At 47.5% G+C, this 15,719-nt stretch overlaps 2 long non-coding RNA genes across 2 annotated transcripts; one reads left to right on the plus strand and one right to left on the minus strand.

The window, feature by feature from the left end:
- Nucleotides 1-926: 926 nt before the first annotated feature.
- LOC132526734 (uncharacterized) lies at nt 927-3,846 on the minus strand. Its single transcript, XR_009542678.1, has 2 exons — nt 3,157-3,846; nt 927-1,241 (listed from the first exon to the last, which is right to left on the minus strand). It is a non-coding gene; the product is annotated as an uncharacterized LOC132526734 (long non-coding RNA).
- Nucleotides 3,290-14,930, plus strand: LOC132526733 (uncharacterized). The gene is made up of 2 exons (XR_009542677.1): nt 3,290-3,616; nt 13,786-14,930. It is a non-coding gene; the product is annotated as an uncharacterized LOC132526733 (long non-coding RNA).
- The last annotated feature ends 789 nt before the right edge of the window (nt 14,931-15,719 follow it).

A 15,719-nucleotide genomic window follows, 5' to 3' on the forward strand; every position in this document is an offset into this window, starting at 1 on the left:
CGTGCACTGGCCGGTCTCAGGTCCCTGGAAGGCGCCCTGGTCTCCCCAACGCTCTCCCACAGAGGTAACACTGGCAAAGATAAAGGAGGAGCACAGACTGCGTCTGTCCACAAGAAGTGCTGTTGATGAGTGAACGGTATGTTACTTTTTAGCTTAAAAAGTACTGCCCCCAAATTCTCCGTTAAACATGAATCCATTTTCATTCTCTTTATTAATTCATCCTTTCACTCCCTCAAGAAACATTTATTGAGCTTTAAGTTGCATACCCATCCGAAAGAGAGGCAGTAAGACATCCTTTTAACAGGGAACATACTTTTGATGTGGAAGAATGAGAGGGAAGATGTCTTGTAGACGGTGAGCAGTCTGGGCCACAGAACTCCACAATCCTTTCGAGGAACTTGCATTAGTTCCGTTTGGGGGAACGAGACCCAATCTAGGCCAGACTACTCGCTCTCCCAGAAGCTGGAATCTGAAGGCAGCAACTACACCTGAAAACTGCAGAACTGATTCATGTGCGCTGGGAGGCCTGCAGAGCTGGCCAGGGTCCCGCTCTGATCCCCAGCTTCTCCGTGTCTGCTTCTTCAACGCCTCCCACTCTGGAAGCACAGGCTCTTCTCAAAAATAGAGGAGGGGGCTTCCCTGGTGGCGCAGTGGTTGAGAATCCGTCTAACGATGCAGGGGACACGGGTTCGTGCCCCGGTCCGGGAAGATCCCACATACCGCGGAGCGGCTAGTGCCGTGAGCCATGGCCGCTGAGCCTGTGTGTCTGGAGCCTGTGCTCCGCAGCGGGAGAGGCCACAACAGTGAGAGGCCTGCGTACCGCAAAAAAAAAAAAAAAAAGAGGAAGGAACTCATTCCACGAGGCCATCATTACCCTGATTTCAAAACCAAAGACATCACAAGTGAAAATAAACTACAGACCAATGTGGGGTTTTTTGTTTTTTTCGATAAATTGATTTTATTTTTGGCTGCGTTGGGTCTTCGTTACTGCACGCGGGCTTTCTCCAGTTGCTGCGAGCGGGGGTTACTGTTTGTTGTGGTGCGCGGGCTTCTCATTGCGGTGGCTTCTTTTGTTGCTGAGCATGAGCTGTAGGCACGTGGGCTTCAGTAGTTGTGGCACGCGGGCTCAGTAGTTGTGGCTCACGGGCTCTAGAGCGCAGGCTCTGTAGTTCTGGCGCACGGGCTTAGTTGCTTTGCGGCATGCAGGGATCTTCCCAGACCAGGGCTCGAACCCGTGTCCCCTGCATTGGCAGGCGGATTCTTAACCACTGTGCCACCAGGGAAGCCCCCAGACCAATGTCTTTTACGAATATATGTGCAAATATTCTCAACAACATATCAGCAAACCAAATCCAGCAACATATAAAAAGAATTATATACCATGATCAAGTGGGCTTTCCCAAGAATAGGAGCTTGGTTTAACATCCAAAAGTCAATTAAAGTAATACTATAATAATAAAATAAAAATGAAAGAGAAATGAAGATTCCTAGATAAACAAAAATTGAGAGAATTTGTTGCTAGCAGACCTGCATTCCAAGAAATAATAAAGGGAATCTTTCAGGCTAAAATGAAATGACACTAGACAGTAACTCAATTCCAAACGGCGGGGGCGGTGGGGGGGGGGAGAGTACCAATCAAGGTAACTACGTCGGTAAATATAACAGACAATATAAAGTACTTTTTGTTTGTAGGGGTTTTTTTTCTTTCTTTCTTTTTAATTCTGATTTAAAAGACAACTGCATAGGGAATTCCCTGGCGGTCCAGTGGTTAGGACTCAGTGCTTTCACTGCGGGGCCCAGGTTTGATCCCTGGTTAGGAAACTAGGATCCCACAAGCCGAGGGGCACAGCCAAAAAAAAAAAGAAAAAAAAAAGACTACATAAATCATTAATTATACACATTATGTAGATACAAGTGCAAAGGCCTGATGTTCCTGTTCGCTTTGGTTTGTGTTGTCCAGCGTGAATGTCACTCATAACATTATGGACGATATTTGACAATTTCAGTGTTCAACAGAAAAATAGGATGAGGTTCCCTTCCTTCATTTCTTCCACAACAAGGCAATAATACCTGTGCATTTGCGCACCTGGCTTCACAAATCTTGTCTATTTCCCAAGGACAGAAACGGCATCTTCCCTGGGTCCTGGGCTCTCGCCCAGGAGTGTGATGACGATCAGGATGAAAACTCTCAGACTTGCCCTTAACTACACGTGCTGCCATTAAGGTGCTAACTCATCACCTATGTGTGAACTGATACGAGATACAAAGGTTATTTTTGCACTTTAAAGAGAGGTCTCCTGAAGCTCTGGAATGCATCCAAACAGGAAGCTACCCTGATGGAATGGGAGGTGGTCTCATTGGTGGATTGAAGCAGGTAGAGCAGGTAGTTATCTAAAAAGTCCTCAAATCACTGTATTTGCACTTATGACATAGAATATAAGTGCTATGCATCTTGGAAGTGTGAATCCCAAAGACGTCTATGAAGGAGGACAAGCAGGAGCCCTACAAGGGAGGCCAGGCTGCCAGGACAGAGCCAGGGCTGCCTCCGGGGCACTGCCCAAACAGTCAGGTCCCTGAGGGCTGAGAGAGCTGATAGCCAGGTCTACCAGAACACCAGCCCGTGGGGACCCATCACCAGCCACAGATAAGGGACAACTTCTGGGTGGGCCTGGGGATGGTGCTTCTCTGGGCCGTCTCCATAACCACTGCCGTCTGCTTCACGGACCCCCTGGACACACTCCAACGTGTCGCTGGCCTCGTTCAAATAAGCAGGTATGTTCGTGCCTCGTCTGCTCCGCGGGAGGCCCTCTGCAGAAGCTTCCTCAGCTCCCGTCATTAATGTCCCCACCCCGTGCACCACGCTGCCCCCACTGTCCTTTATCACTTCAACGCTCCCTGCCCAGGAGGATCCTCCAGGAGACCTGTACAGACCCCGGGCAGCCCAGGGGCCATCCGCACGGGGTTGTTGTTATCACTATGACCGATGGAGAAGAAACGGACGTTAAGAACCAGGTACTGTCATCCGAAAACTCAATCCTCGCAATAACCCCCCGATTAAGTAATGTTACCCACTTTACAAAAATAAAGAGGGGACGGATCTCCAGGTCATCTTTACCGGGGTTTAGCAGAGTGCGCAAGGAGGGCGCGTGTTCTCACCCGTAAATGGTAATAACAGCACGGGCCTCCCAGGAGGGGGCGAGGTAACAGACCACGCAGACCCTCAACCCACGCGATCCCAGCCCGCAGCCCCGCGCCATCGCCGTTGCGCACGCTCGGGTGCCACCCCAGCCGCGACCCAGCTCCGAGCTCACGTCAATGCCCCACCCCCAGGAGACCCGGAAGCAGAATTCCCCGCAGGTCAAAGCTGGCGGCGCTACTCCGGCGCCGCCGCCAGAGGGCGCTCACGCCACCTTTGTTGGCTCGCGCCTCACGGGTCAAGTCAGCGGCCGGTCCCGGAAATGGAGGGCTTTGCCGTACAAGATGTACAACATGGCGGCTTCCTGTGTGGCGGTACGGCACGCTGAGAGGCTGGCCTGTTTCTGGGACACGCGGGGATTGTAGCAGGCTCCTCGCGAAAGACGGCTTCCGCGGAGTTTCCCGGTGTCTTTGTCGTCGGGTAGGTGGCCGAAAGTAAGAGATGGCGGCCCCCACTCTGCGTGGACGGAAGTGGAGGCGAGTGTGCGGCGTGGCCCGTGGTCCGGCAGCTGGCGCGGGACGCTCGTGCTCTGCCGCGGTGGGGCGGCCTTTGGGGCTCCCGGCCCTTCCCGGGCTCGGCTTTGGGCCGTCAGTGCCCCGCGGCCACGTTAGGGGTTCCCTCTCGGCCATTTAGGGAGGGGCGCCGGTGCCCTCAGCTGCCTCGCGTGGACACGAAGGCTGACCTTCATGTCTTGACCACGAAACCAGGAATAACCAGGTGACATGAGTTAGTCTGTCCTCTCAGAGGAGTGACCTGCTGTCGCTAGAAACCGCAAGACGGTTCCTACAGTAATGTGGACCCAACCCCAGCAGACACTAAGTGAAAAAAGCAAAGCGCGGAAAAACGTGTGAGGATGTGCATTGTTGGCGGGTTTTGGGTGTTTTTTAAAAAGACCCACGAGGATAGAGATGCCCACGAGCTCGCACAGGCAGAGTCCCAGCCGAAGGGCCGAAACGGGCGGTGAGGAAGGCAGCAGAGATGGGAGGACGAGGACAGGGGCGGGGGAAATAAGTTTGGGGATATTTGAGTGTGTGATCTAAATACACCAGGTCTTTTTATGAGGTTATCACATCATAAAGCGAGAAGGCAACGTTTCAAAAAAGTAGGTTTTTTCAGCTAGAGCCACGGTGGTTAATAGATTCATGAGATTGAATTTGTGAGGATAAAATTTTAGAGGTCAGTACTGTAGTATCAATACTTGCTGCAAAGGTTTCGAACCGATGAGACGACCTGAGTCTTGAAAGCGAGATTTTTGTTCTTTTTGCTTTTGTTTTTGCGGGGGGGGGGGGGAGGAGGAGCCGGGCAAAGAGAAGGCGCTCAAGACCGGTTTGTTGAATGAATGAATGAATAAATGCCTTTTTGCTACAAGCACATATATTTTCAGTAGGTTCAGTTGCTGGTATATCTTCTGTGTTTTTAGGGTTAGTACCATGGAACACAATGGCAGCATTGACTTAGAAACTGAAGCAAGTTCTGCCTTAAAATCATCCTGAAATGTCTTCTTAATGTTTAAAAAATAAAGTAGTAGCAATTTCAGAAGTGGTATTGGTTTTGGGAATCACATATTTGAACGTGAGAGCAACGTCCTCCTTCCTGAAGCAACTGACCACAAGTGGACACCCTTGCACGTACCACTCGGGCCTGTGGTATACACATAATGCCATAGCTCTGGTGATGGAACTAGATGGAGTTAGCCAAGTTCCTAAGCTGTGCTAAGTGCTCAGGAAAGAGCATTTACTATTTGGGGGCAACCCTGAGTTGCTTGATACATTTTTGCCTCTGGGACCTTATAGGGGCTTTAAAAATATGCTAGTTGCCCTACGGATCTTACTTTTATCATCTTAGAGGCCATATAATGCAAAGAATTTAGCCCCATTATTGTGTATCGTTGAGTAAGTTACCTAACCTTCGCAGACTTCAATCTTCTCATGAGTAAGACGAGAATCACGAAACCTCTTTCATAGGGTCGCCGTGGAAATGATTAGAGACAATGTATGTAAAGCACCTTGTGCAGGGCACACAGCAGGCGTTCAGTAGTGGTCTCTAGTTCTGCAGTATTTCAACCTCAGGGTTAAGGAACTAATACTGCACTCAGAGGCAGAATTTCTCCGGAGGGTAAGGAGCAGGTGGCCACAGGGTGACAGTTAACACAGGAAGCCTGCAAGGAGAAGTGGGGGCCAGCAGGTCTGCCGGCTTCAGGGCCCCCGGCTTCCCGTCTCCAGTGGGAGAATGCGGATATGGTCTGCAGGCCGTTTGCGGAGATGCCTCCTTGCTCACAGCCACCTGCACTGTTCCGCTCACAGGCACCTCTTCGGAGCGTCTTCCAGGGCCTTTCAGAGGCATCAGCCTCCGTTTCTGCGGCTCATTGCTCATATTTCATTGCTCATTTAATATGAAACACGTACCGCGTATGTGTAAAATTTTTCTTTTAGTTTAATAAATTACACATAATGTAGAACTCAGCATCTTAATATTTTTAAGTGGCGTTAATATTTCAGTGGCGTTAAGTATGTTCACACTGTTGTGTAAGCAATCTCCGGAAGTCTTTTCATTTTACAAAAAGATGGAACTCTGTACCCATTAAACAATACCTCTCCATTTTTCCCTCCCCTGGGTCCCTGGCAGCCACCATTCTACTTTCTGTCTCTGTGAAGTTGACTGCTCCAGGGACCTCATTATAAGAGGAGTCATAGAGTATATTTTGTGAGTGGCTTATTTCACTGAGCATAATGTCCTCAAGGTTCACCCACTGTAGCGTGTGTCAGGATTTCCTTCCCTTTAAAGGCAGATTAATATTCTCTTGTGTGTGTATAGCACTGAAGGGGAGCAGAATATGCCACCCCAAATGTGCCACCTTGTCATGTGAATTATTTTGAGCCAAAGGCTATCAAGACCCAGCAGTTTCAGGAAAAATTTTTACCTCTTCTTTATCAGCCTAAAAGAATTGCAATAGGGGGCCAGCCCCTAAAGAAAGCAATTAGCAGAGATGACTTATTTATGTTAAAGACTTAACCTGCATGGCAGGGCAGACGTCCGCTCTTCTCAGCTGCTGTGAATGGCCCTCCTCCCCTCTGCAGCCCCAGCTTCTATCCCTTTCCTAGTTCAGGGATGCAGAGAAGTCTCAATTGCCTGACTGCCTTTGGGTCTCATTTTTATGGGGCTCCCATACATATGAAATTAAATCTGTTTTTCTCCTGTTAATCTGTCTGATGTCAGCTTAACCATTAGACCAGCCAAAGAACCTAGAAGGGTGGAAAGAAAATTTTTCCACCCTGACACCACATTTTGTTTCTTCATCTGTCAGTGGACACCTGGGTTGTGTCCACCTTTTGGCTGTCGTGAATAATGCTGCTATGAACATGGGTGCGTACGTATTTTAACATGAAGTAATATCTAATAGGATTATAGAGAATAGAGTGTGTTTTATATAGTTGCACTTGACGAAGTAATTCTGAATCATAAAAAATGCACTATTAAGCTGTTTACAAGGTCATTAGAAGATTTAAAAGATGTACTTAGTCACTGTGCATCATGGGCCATGACGTGGCCTGGTGATGGGACACAGGTTTAAGGTACTGTGATGATCGTGGATTCCCTTCTGCCCTGCCAGTGGGTTTGGGGGATTTTGTGGATAATCTTATTTAGAGGTGGCCTCGAAACCCTAAGGAATAGGTGCACAAAGATAGGAATCAAAGACCTTTAAGGATTGTGAAGTGAAATATTCGAAGCCCCTGACTAAGGCCTAATGTATTCGTGTGTGAGGTGTGGATAAGGGGAGTATTCATCTCGGGATGTTTTGGGGACAGTAGAGTCACGTGGATAAAGGGCTCACCTGGCCATTAAAAGGAAGCAGGATATCTGGGTGAAGGGTACACAGGGATTCACAGAGGTTCTTTTTACTATCCTTACAACTTTTTTGTAAGTTTATATGAAAATAAGTTGAAAAGAACGAAGGCATCACAATAGCATGTAAAGTAAAACACAACTTTGAGGAAAACTTTATGTGCACAAAAAAGACATGATATTTTTATGTTAAAATTGCTAATCGTGGTTATCTCTGGGTGGTAGAATTACATATTTCCCCCTCCCTTGGTGTTTTCTTGAATTTACAAGTTTTTTTTTGTTGTTGTCACTGTTATTGTTGTTTTGTGCGTGTATCAGTTTAATAACTATGGAGAAAAAAACCATTAGTACGTAGTTAAATAAAACTCTGGGGTCTAGTAGTTATCTAATACTTGTCAGTAGAAACGTCTGAGACCTTGCATGCAATTGAGTACCATGCAGATGGCCCCTGGCTTCTGTGAAAGACCATAGCATCAGGGCAAGGATGGGGGCCCTGCGACCTCTGGTCTCACTGTTGGGTGGGTCCTTTTTCCAAGGTTGATAACACCACACTTCAGGACCCAATCAGATGCTTAGAATGTCAGCAGCTCAAGGCCTGAGAGATCCTTAACAGTCATGGACTCCACTTCCTGCTGCTCTGGACCTCTCCCCCGCTTCTCCAGCACCCAGTCTCTGCTTGCACTGCTCAAGGAGCAGAGTGCTCCCTGACTAGGGGGCCTGTTCCTTTCTTGGACAGCTCTGACTGTGACAGTCTTCCTTATTTGTAGTCCAAATCTGACCCCTGCTCTGTTCCTCAGAGATGGTCAGGATGTGTTTGTGCCCCACCCAAGACCAGCAGTGAGGGACTCTGAAGTGTCCACCCTGAAGTCTTATGACCTTTTTTTTTTCTTTAAAATTTATTTATCATTTATTTATTTACTTTTGGCTGTGTTGGGTCTTCGTTGCTGTGCGTGGGCTTTCTCTAGTTGTGGCGAGCGGGGGCTACTCTTCGTGGAGGTGTGCAGGCTTCTCATTGCGGTGGCTCCTCTTGTTGTGGAGCACAGGCTCTAGAGTGTGGGCTCAGTAGTTGTGATGCACGGACTTAGTTGCTCTGCGGCATGTGGGATCTTCCCAAGCCAGGGCTCGAACCTGTGTCCCTTGCATTGACAGGCGGATTCTTAACCACTGCACCACCAGGGAAGTCCTTGACCTGTCCTTTTCTAACCCAGCTCTTTTCCCCAAGCTCCAGACCCACACTGCTCTCTCCTGGTTCTCTGTGTTGGTCTATCCCACCGGCACCTCATGCTCAACATCTCTAAAGCGTGACTATTCTCTCCTTTCTCGCCCAGGACGCAAGAATAATGCATGTTACTTGTCTCTGCTACAAGTGATGAACAAATTAGGGCTTCATTTTTCTCTTTTGTAAAAGAAGTTTAGATTTCTGCTAGAGTGGCTGCCCCATGGGACCATCAAGGACCCAGACTCCTACCTTTGATGGAAAACCCAACCCATAGTGCCTTAGATGAACATAGATTTCCCTTTTCTCATGGAGCAAGAAGTTCTGAGAAGTACTGTCGACCCATGAAGCCATCAGAGGCCGAAGCTACTTTTGTCCTTTTGCTCACTCATCCTTACCCTGGGTTTTCATCCTCATGCTTGTCACCTCAGGGTCACAAGATGACTGCAGGCAGGATGAAGGGGAAGGGAAGACGGCAAGTTTGCCCGGCTCAGTCAGCTTTCTTGTTATGAGCTGCTCAGGAAGCCCCACCCAGCAGCTTCCCCCTCGTTGCCTGGAGTCCTGTCACCTGGCCACCTCTAGCTGTAGGGTCTGCTGAGAAACAGAGTTCTTTAGCTGGGCCCATTGTTGCCCTGAACAAATCAGGCTTACATTCTAGGAACCAAGGGGAGACTGGACATGTGAGCAGTGAGCTCAGCTTTACTCTGAGCATGCATGTGTTCTTGACCTTTGCCTTCCTAGAGTTTATAGTCTCCTGGGGAACACAAGGAACAATGATAGCAGTGATACGTGCTAATAAGAAAACAAACTCGGGGTTGGGGTAGAGATGAAGGTGGTCGGGAACAACCTCACTGAGGAGGAGTCGTGCGATCAGGGATCTCCCGGAAGAGGGACCAGCAAGCACAGATGCCCTGCAGTGGTAATGTGCTCGGCACATGGGAGGGGCAGCACGGTGTGGCCATGCACCTAGAGTCGTGTGAAATCAGAGGAGTGTAAATCACATCAGGTGGAGCCCCGTAGGCTAGGATAAGGTAATCATTCTTAATTTGAGTGAGATGAAAACCTCTGCAGATGTGTGAGCAGGCGCAATGGCGTTTACATTTTAAAGATCGCTTTGATTTAACAAGTTACGAATTCTGTGTGGATCAAAGACCTAAATGTAAGAGCTAAAACCGTAAAACTCTTAGCACAAAATATAGGGCAAAAGCTTCATGACATGGGGCTTGGCAGTGATTCTGTGGATGTGACACCAAAGACAAAGGCAATGACAGAAAAAATAAATCGGACTTCATCAAAATTTAAGATGTTTGTGCATCAAAGAATGCAATCAACAGAGTAAAAAGGCAATGTAAGAGTGGGAAAAAATATTTGCAAATCACATATGTGGTAAGGAATTAATACCCAGAATATATAAAGAACTACTAAAATTCAGCAGTACCAAACAACCCAATTCAAAACTGGGTAAGAGTTGCACAAAAATATGAAGGTATTTAATGCCACTGGTACACTGAAAAATAGTTAATTTTGATATGAATATTTTACCACAATTTAAGAAATGAATTTTAAATAGAATGCCCAAAGGACTTGAAAAGATATTTCACCAGAGGAGTTATCCAAATGGCCAATAAACACATGAAAAGATGCACAACATCACTGATCATTAAGGAATAGAAATCAAAACCACAATAAGATAACACTTCGCACCCATTAGGAATCATCAAAAAAGCAGAAATTGGAACCCTTATACACTTCCAGTGGGAATGTAAAACGGTGTGGCTGCTGTGGAAAACAGTATGGAGGTTCCTTTAAAAAAAAACATAGAATGTCCATATGATCCCGCAATTCCATTTCTGGGCATATTCCCAAAAGAACTGGAAGCAGGTACTCAAAGAGGTATTTGTACAACAATGTTCACAACGGTATTTTTTTTAAATATAAATTTATTTTTCATTTTGGTTGTGTTGTGTCTTCGTTGCTGTGCGCAGGCTTTCTCTAGTGGCGGCGAGCGGGGGCTACTCTTCATTGCGGTGGCTTCTCTTGTTGTGGAGCACAGGCTCTAGGTGCACGGGCTTCAGTAGTTGTGGCTCGTGGGCTCTAGAGCGCAGGCTCAGTAGTTGTGGCTTGTGGGCTCTAGAGCACAGGCTCAATAGTAGTGGAGCACGGGCTCTAGAGCGCAGGCTCAGTAGTTGTGGCGCACGGGCTCGGTTGCTCCGAGGCATGTGGGATCTTCCCGGACCAGGGCTCGAACCCATGTCCCCTGCATTGGCAGGAGGATTCTAACCACTGCTCCACCAGGGAAGCCCCACACAGCAGTATTATTCACAGTAGCCAAAAGGTGGAAACACTGCAAATATCCTTCAGTGGACAATGAATGGAAAACAAAATGCTGCCTCTCCATACATACAATTGACTATTATTCATCTGTAAAAAGCAAGGAAATCCTGACATACTCTACAGCATAGGTGAACTTTGAGGAAATTACGTTAAGTGAAGTAAGCCAAAAGGACAAAAGACAAATATTGTGTGACGCCATTTTTTATGAGATCTCTATAGAGTAGCCTTAGAGATGGAAGTAGAGCAGTGGCCCCGAGGGCTGGGGGTGGGGGCGGGGATTGAGGAGTTTGTGTTTAATGGGGACAGTTTCAGTGCAGGATGATGAAGTTACGCAACGGGTAGTGGCAATGGTCGCACGACAGTGAGAATGTACTTAATATCACTGACCTGTGCACTTAGAAATGGTTAAGATGGCCTTTTTATGTATATTTTACCACTATAAAAATTTAGTTTAATTTTTAACATTTAAATCTACCTACTCAAATTACCATATGGTTATTTAAAAAATTGGAAGAACTTTGACATACTGTTAAGTAAAAGAAGTTGAATGCAAGGAAAATCAAAGGCTGCCCAAGAAAGGAGATGTAACCATAGTACACTGCTTGGTTGTGCAGGTAATAATATTGCTATCGTGCTAATCATATGAGCAGTATTTATTGAGAGAGTCCACCTGTCAACTCAGCAAGCAAGACAATTATGGTTACAGAACAACATAACACATTATCAGTTTGGCAGTGTAAAGTTATAGTTAACAGAAGTAGACAGGTGGCAGGGTGAGGGAAGGAAAAGGTACAGAGCTGGAGCTCAGATACGGCTGGAGTGGAAATTAAAGAAGAACTACAGATAGTAATGAAAACCCTTGGAAACAGTGGAGGAGGGTGTAAGTGAATTAAATCCTCACGCAAAGCAGGAAGTCAGTGTACCATTCATATACCCAGAAATAGGATAAGCGTGTTATTTAGCGCTATAGGGGTAAGCACCAGCAAAACAGTTGAGAGTGACTGCTCTGAGGGGCAGCCTTGGGGTCCGGAAGGGGTGGAGCAGTTGGCTTTTATTTAAGCCCTTCACTACTAGTAATGTTTAACCATATGCATATATTGCTTTGATTAAAAAAAAACCTTAAAAACTATTTTAAAAATCAAATTGTAGGGTAACATGTAATCTATGACCCTGTTTTTAAAAAGAAACTAAACCCCAGCAAACCATGCATCTGTGTATAGATGATTATCTGAGCCCAGAGAAATATGTGAAGGATCGTGCTTGTGTCTGGGAGGTGGCAGCAAAGGGTGTGGGAGAAACCTTCACCTGTTCTCCACGATCTGTTGTCTGACTTGACCATGGATTATTTAGGTAAATGTTTTGCCTTTATCATTCTCTGTCTCTCTAAACCACTTGAGAGTGAATTGAAAACATCTTTGTGTTTAACCTCGAACTTCAGGGTTTATTTCCTAAATTCAGAGGCATTCTGGTACAAAACCAGAGTGCAACTATCAAAATCTGGAAATTCAGCATGGATACAATCCTGTTATCTAATTTACAGCCCGTATTCAGGTTCTTCCATTGTCCCAATAATGTTCTCTTTTTTTTTTTTTTTTTGCGGTACGCGGGCCTCTCACTGTTGGGGCCTCTCCCGTTGCGGAGCACAGGCTCCAGATGTGCAGGCTCAGCGGCCATGGCTCACGGGCCCAGCTGCTCCGCGGCATGTGGGATCCTCCCAGACCGGGGCACGAACCCGCGTCCCCTGCATCAGCAGGCGGCCAATAATGTCCTCTTTATGGTGGTGGAGGTGGTGGTGTTTTCCTGGCGTAAGATCCATTCCAGGCATTGCATTTTGTTTTCATGTTCCTTAAGTCTCTTGATCTGGAACAGTTTCTTAGCCTTTCTTTGTCTTTTTCGACCTTGAGGTTTTTTAAGAGCAGAGGCCAGTTATTTTGTAGACTGTCCCTCAGTTTGGGTCTGCCTGATGTTTCCTTCTTATTACATCCAGGCTTTGCATTTTTGACAGAAATACTATATGTGATGTTGGGTCCATCTCCGTTCATCTTGTCAAGAGGTCCATGGTGTTACTTTATGCCCATGTTGCCAATGTTAAATGAGATCATTTGGTTACAGAGGCAGTCCACCAGTCTTTCTCTTTCTGACTTACTTCACCTAGTATGATAATCTCTAGTTGCATCCATGTTGCTACAAGTGGCATTATTCTGTTCTTTTTGATGGCTGAGTAGTATTCCATTGTCTGCATGTACCACATCATTTATTTATTTATTTGGCTGTGCTGCGTGGCATGTGAGATCTTAGTTCCCCCACCAGGGATTGAACCCGTGCCCCCTGCAGTGGAAGTGCAGAGTCTTAACCACTGGACTGCCAGGGAAGTCCCGACCACATCTTTATTCATTCATCTGTCATTGGGCATTTAGGTTGTTTATAAATTTTATTTTTTTAATTGGTTATTTATTTTTAAAATTTTATTTATTTTATTTTTTTGCACCTGGACAGGGACTTGAACACTGGGCCCTCAGATTAAAAGTCTGATGCTCTAGGAGACTTCCCTGGTGGTCCAGTGGCTAAGACTTCATGCTCCCGACGCAGGGGGCCCGGGTTCAATCCCTTTTCAGGGAACTAGATCCCACATACTGAAACTAAGAGTTCACATGCCACAAGTAAAAAAGAAGATCCCACACGTAGCAACAAAGATCCCACGTGCTGCAACTAAGACCCAGTGCATCCAAATAAATAAATATTCAAAAAAAAAAACAGTCTGATGCTCTAGGGGAGTTCCCTGGTGGTCCAGTGGTTAGGACTCGGTGCTTTCACCGCCATGGCCCCAGATTAAGTCCCTGGTGGGGGAACTAAGATTGCACAAGCCACATGGCTGGCCAATAAAAAAAAAAGTCTGATGCTCTACCGACTGAGCTACCCAGGCATTCTCCCAACGTGTATTTTTAAGCTAGGCAGAAATGACAAGGAAGCACTTTAGAAGAGGGTTTGGTAAAGGCCAGCGTCTGGAACCCGCTGTCCTTCCTGCTCATCTGGTTCCCCAGGCCCCTCGGTCATCACTTGCCATCACTCCTCTATCCCATCCATTTCTGCCCTGGATATCTTCAGAGGCAGTGCGGGCCCTGTGCACAGTTCTTCAAACCTGAGGCCTAGGAGATGCTAAGGCAGTGGTTCTCAAACTGTTGTCTTTTGTTTTTAGGCCACAGCATGCGGCTTGCGGGATCTTAGTTCCCCCACTAGGGATCGAAGCTGGGCCCCCTGCAGTGGAAGCACAGAGTCCTAACCACTGGACCACCAGGGAATTCCCCCCAAACTGTTTTTAGAATGTAAAACAGATGAAATGGAAGTTGTTTGGGTTACAGAAGAGCAGTGAGCTGCAGCCGTGCCCAGAAGACCTTCGCCGTCCTTGCTGGTTGGCTTCTGAGGCCCTCCGCTGGCGCCCTGGGACAGCGTTGGAGCCTCGGGCACAGGAGGCACACCGACGGCCACTGGCCCCTCAGGAGGGCTGGCTAGAACAGCTCTGACCCTGAGACCTGGGCCACACGAGTCATCGGCTTTTGAGAAGGGACTCTCAGCCTGTGCCCAGGCAGCATCCCAGCCCCCCACACCATGCCAGCTGTACTTTCTCGTTTGTTTTCCTGGGATATCGACTGCAGCCCAGAGAGGAGGCCAAGGAGAAGCATGAGAGCCCCAGCGAGGGCCCCCCCCCCCCTGCCCTGAACCTGAAGGCGGCTGCTTCCTTCCAGCCTGCACCCTGGAGGAGGCAGCCTGCTCGGATGTCCAGGCCACACCTCCTGAGCTCTCCCTGCAGCACACCAGCCCCATCAGAGGGGAGCTGGGAACGTGGTGGATGACCACAGCCGCCAGGAGGAAGTGGACTGGAAGAGTTCTTCACTTCTCCAAAGTTATGCTTACTGGTGGCTTTCGGAGTCTGTATAAGGTGGGGGTGGGAGTGGGGTGAAGACCATACCAGCCAGGAATGAATCCCAACTTTGTTACTGACCACTAGTAGCCATGTGACACTGACAGGTCATTTCAGTGTTCTGATCCTCACTCTCCATTCTAAAGTGGAGGCAAAAATTAAGCAACTCCTACTGTTGTCACAGGGACCAAATGTCATCTTGCAGTGGGGTTTCCAGATCTTAGAATTGGCATGCCACCTGCATGATTTTGGCCATATCTTCATGCCGGTTTTACTATTACTTACCTAATTATCCCCCCAATTGGTTTGCCTTTTAAACATGTCCTGAAGAGATACTGCTCATAAAATTGGGTTTGTTTCACATGTTATATTTTCCTACTCTACCTTAAAATAAGTAGACAATGATTAAAATTTAAAACGTTCCTGTGTGTACCACAGTCGGGTAATGGTTGCAGAGCAATGGCCCTGCTCTCTGCTAACGAACCACCAGCGGTCCCCCTCCCCCACCCTCTCCCCAGAGTCTCCCATTTAACTTCATGGCTTTGTTTGTAGGGAAGTGAAGGAGAACCCAAATCTCTGTGATGATAGGTATTTTCACTCCTTCCCTGTGTTGTTGCAGACACTCAATTGGCCTGAGCAGTGGCTAGGGTTGTACAGCCCTTACCTTTGGGTGTGGAAGGAGGACAGATCTGTCAGAAGCAGGATCCCTGCAGCGAAGGCTGTGTCTGTGCTTGCCCTCAGCTGCTCTCAGAAGTGGTCTGTTCTCCACTGAGGCAGGCCAGGTCAGGGGAGCTTTCTGGTGGTGGTGGTGGTGTCCATGCTGCTTTTTGGGCATAACAACAATAGGCTGTCCAGAATGTAAGCCAGAGCCTGGACTTGAGCCACATTTTAGGTGGAATGTGGTTGAATAGTCAGGGTTTTTTTGTTTGTTTGTTTTTGTTTTTGTTTTGTGGTATGCGGGCCTCTCACTGCTGTGGCCTCTCCCGTTGCGGAGCACAGGCTCCAGATGTGCAGGCTCAGTGGCCACGGCTCACGGGCCTAGCATCTCCGCGGCATGTGGGGTCTTCCCGGACCAGGGCACGAACCCGTATCCCCTGCATCGGCAGGCAGACTTTCAGCCACTGCGCCACAAGGGAAGCCCGAATAGTCAGTTTTAACGGCAAGCCTCTGCATTGATCAGAGTTCAGTTAGAGGAAACAAGCCATTCTACC

Source organism: Lagenorhynchus albirostris, chromosome 10 (assembly GCF_949774975.1).
Source record: "Lagenorhynchus albirostris chromosome 10, mLagAlb1.1, whole genome shotgun sequence".
Lineage (NCBI taxonomy): Eukaryota > Metazoa > Chordata > Mammalia > Artiodactyla > Delphinidae > Lagenorhynchus > Lagenorhynchus albirostris.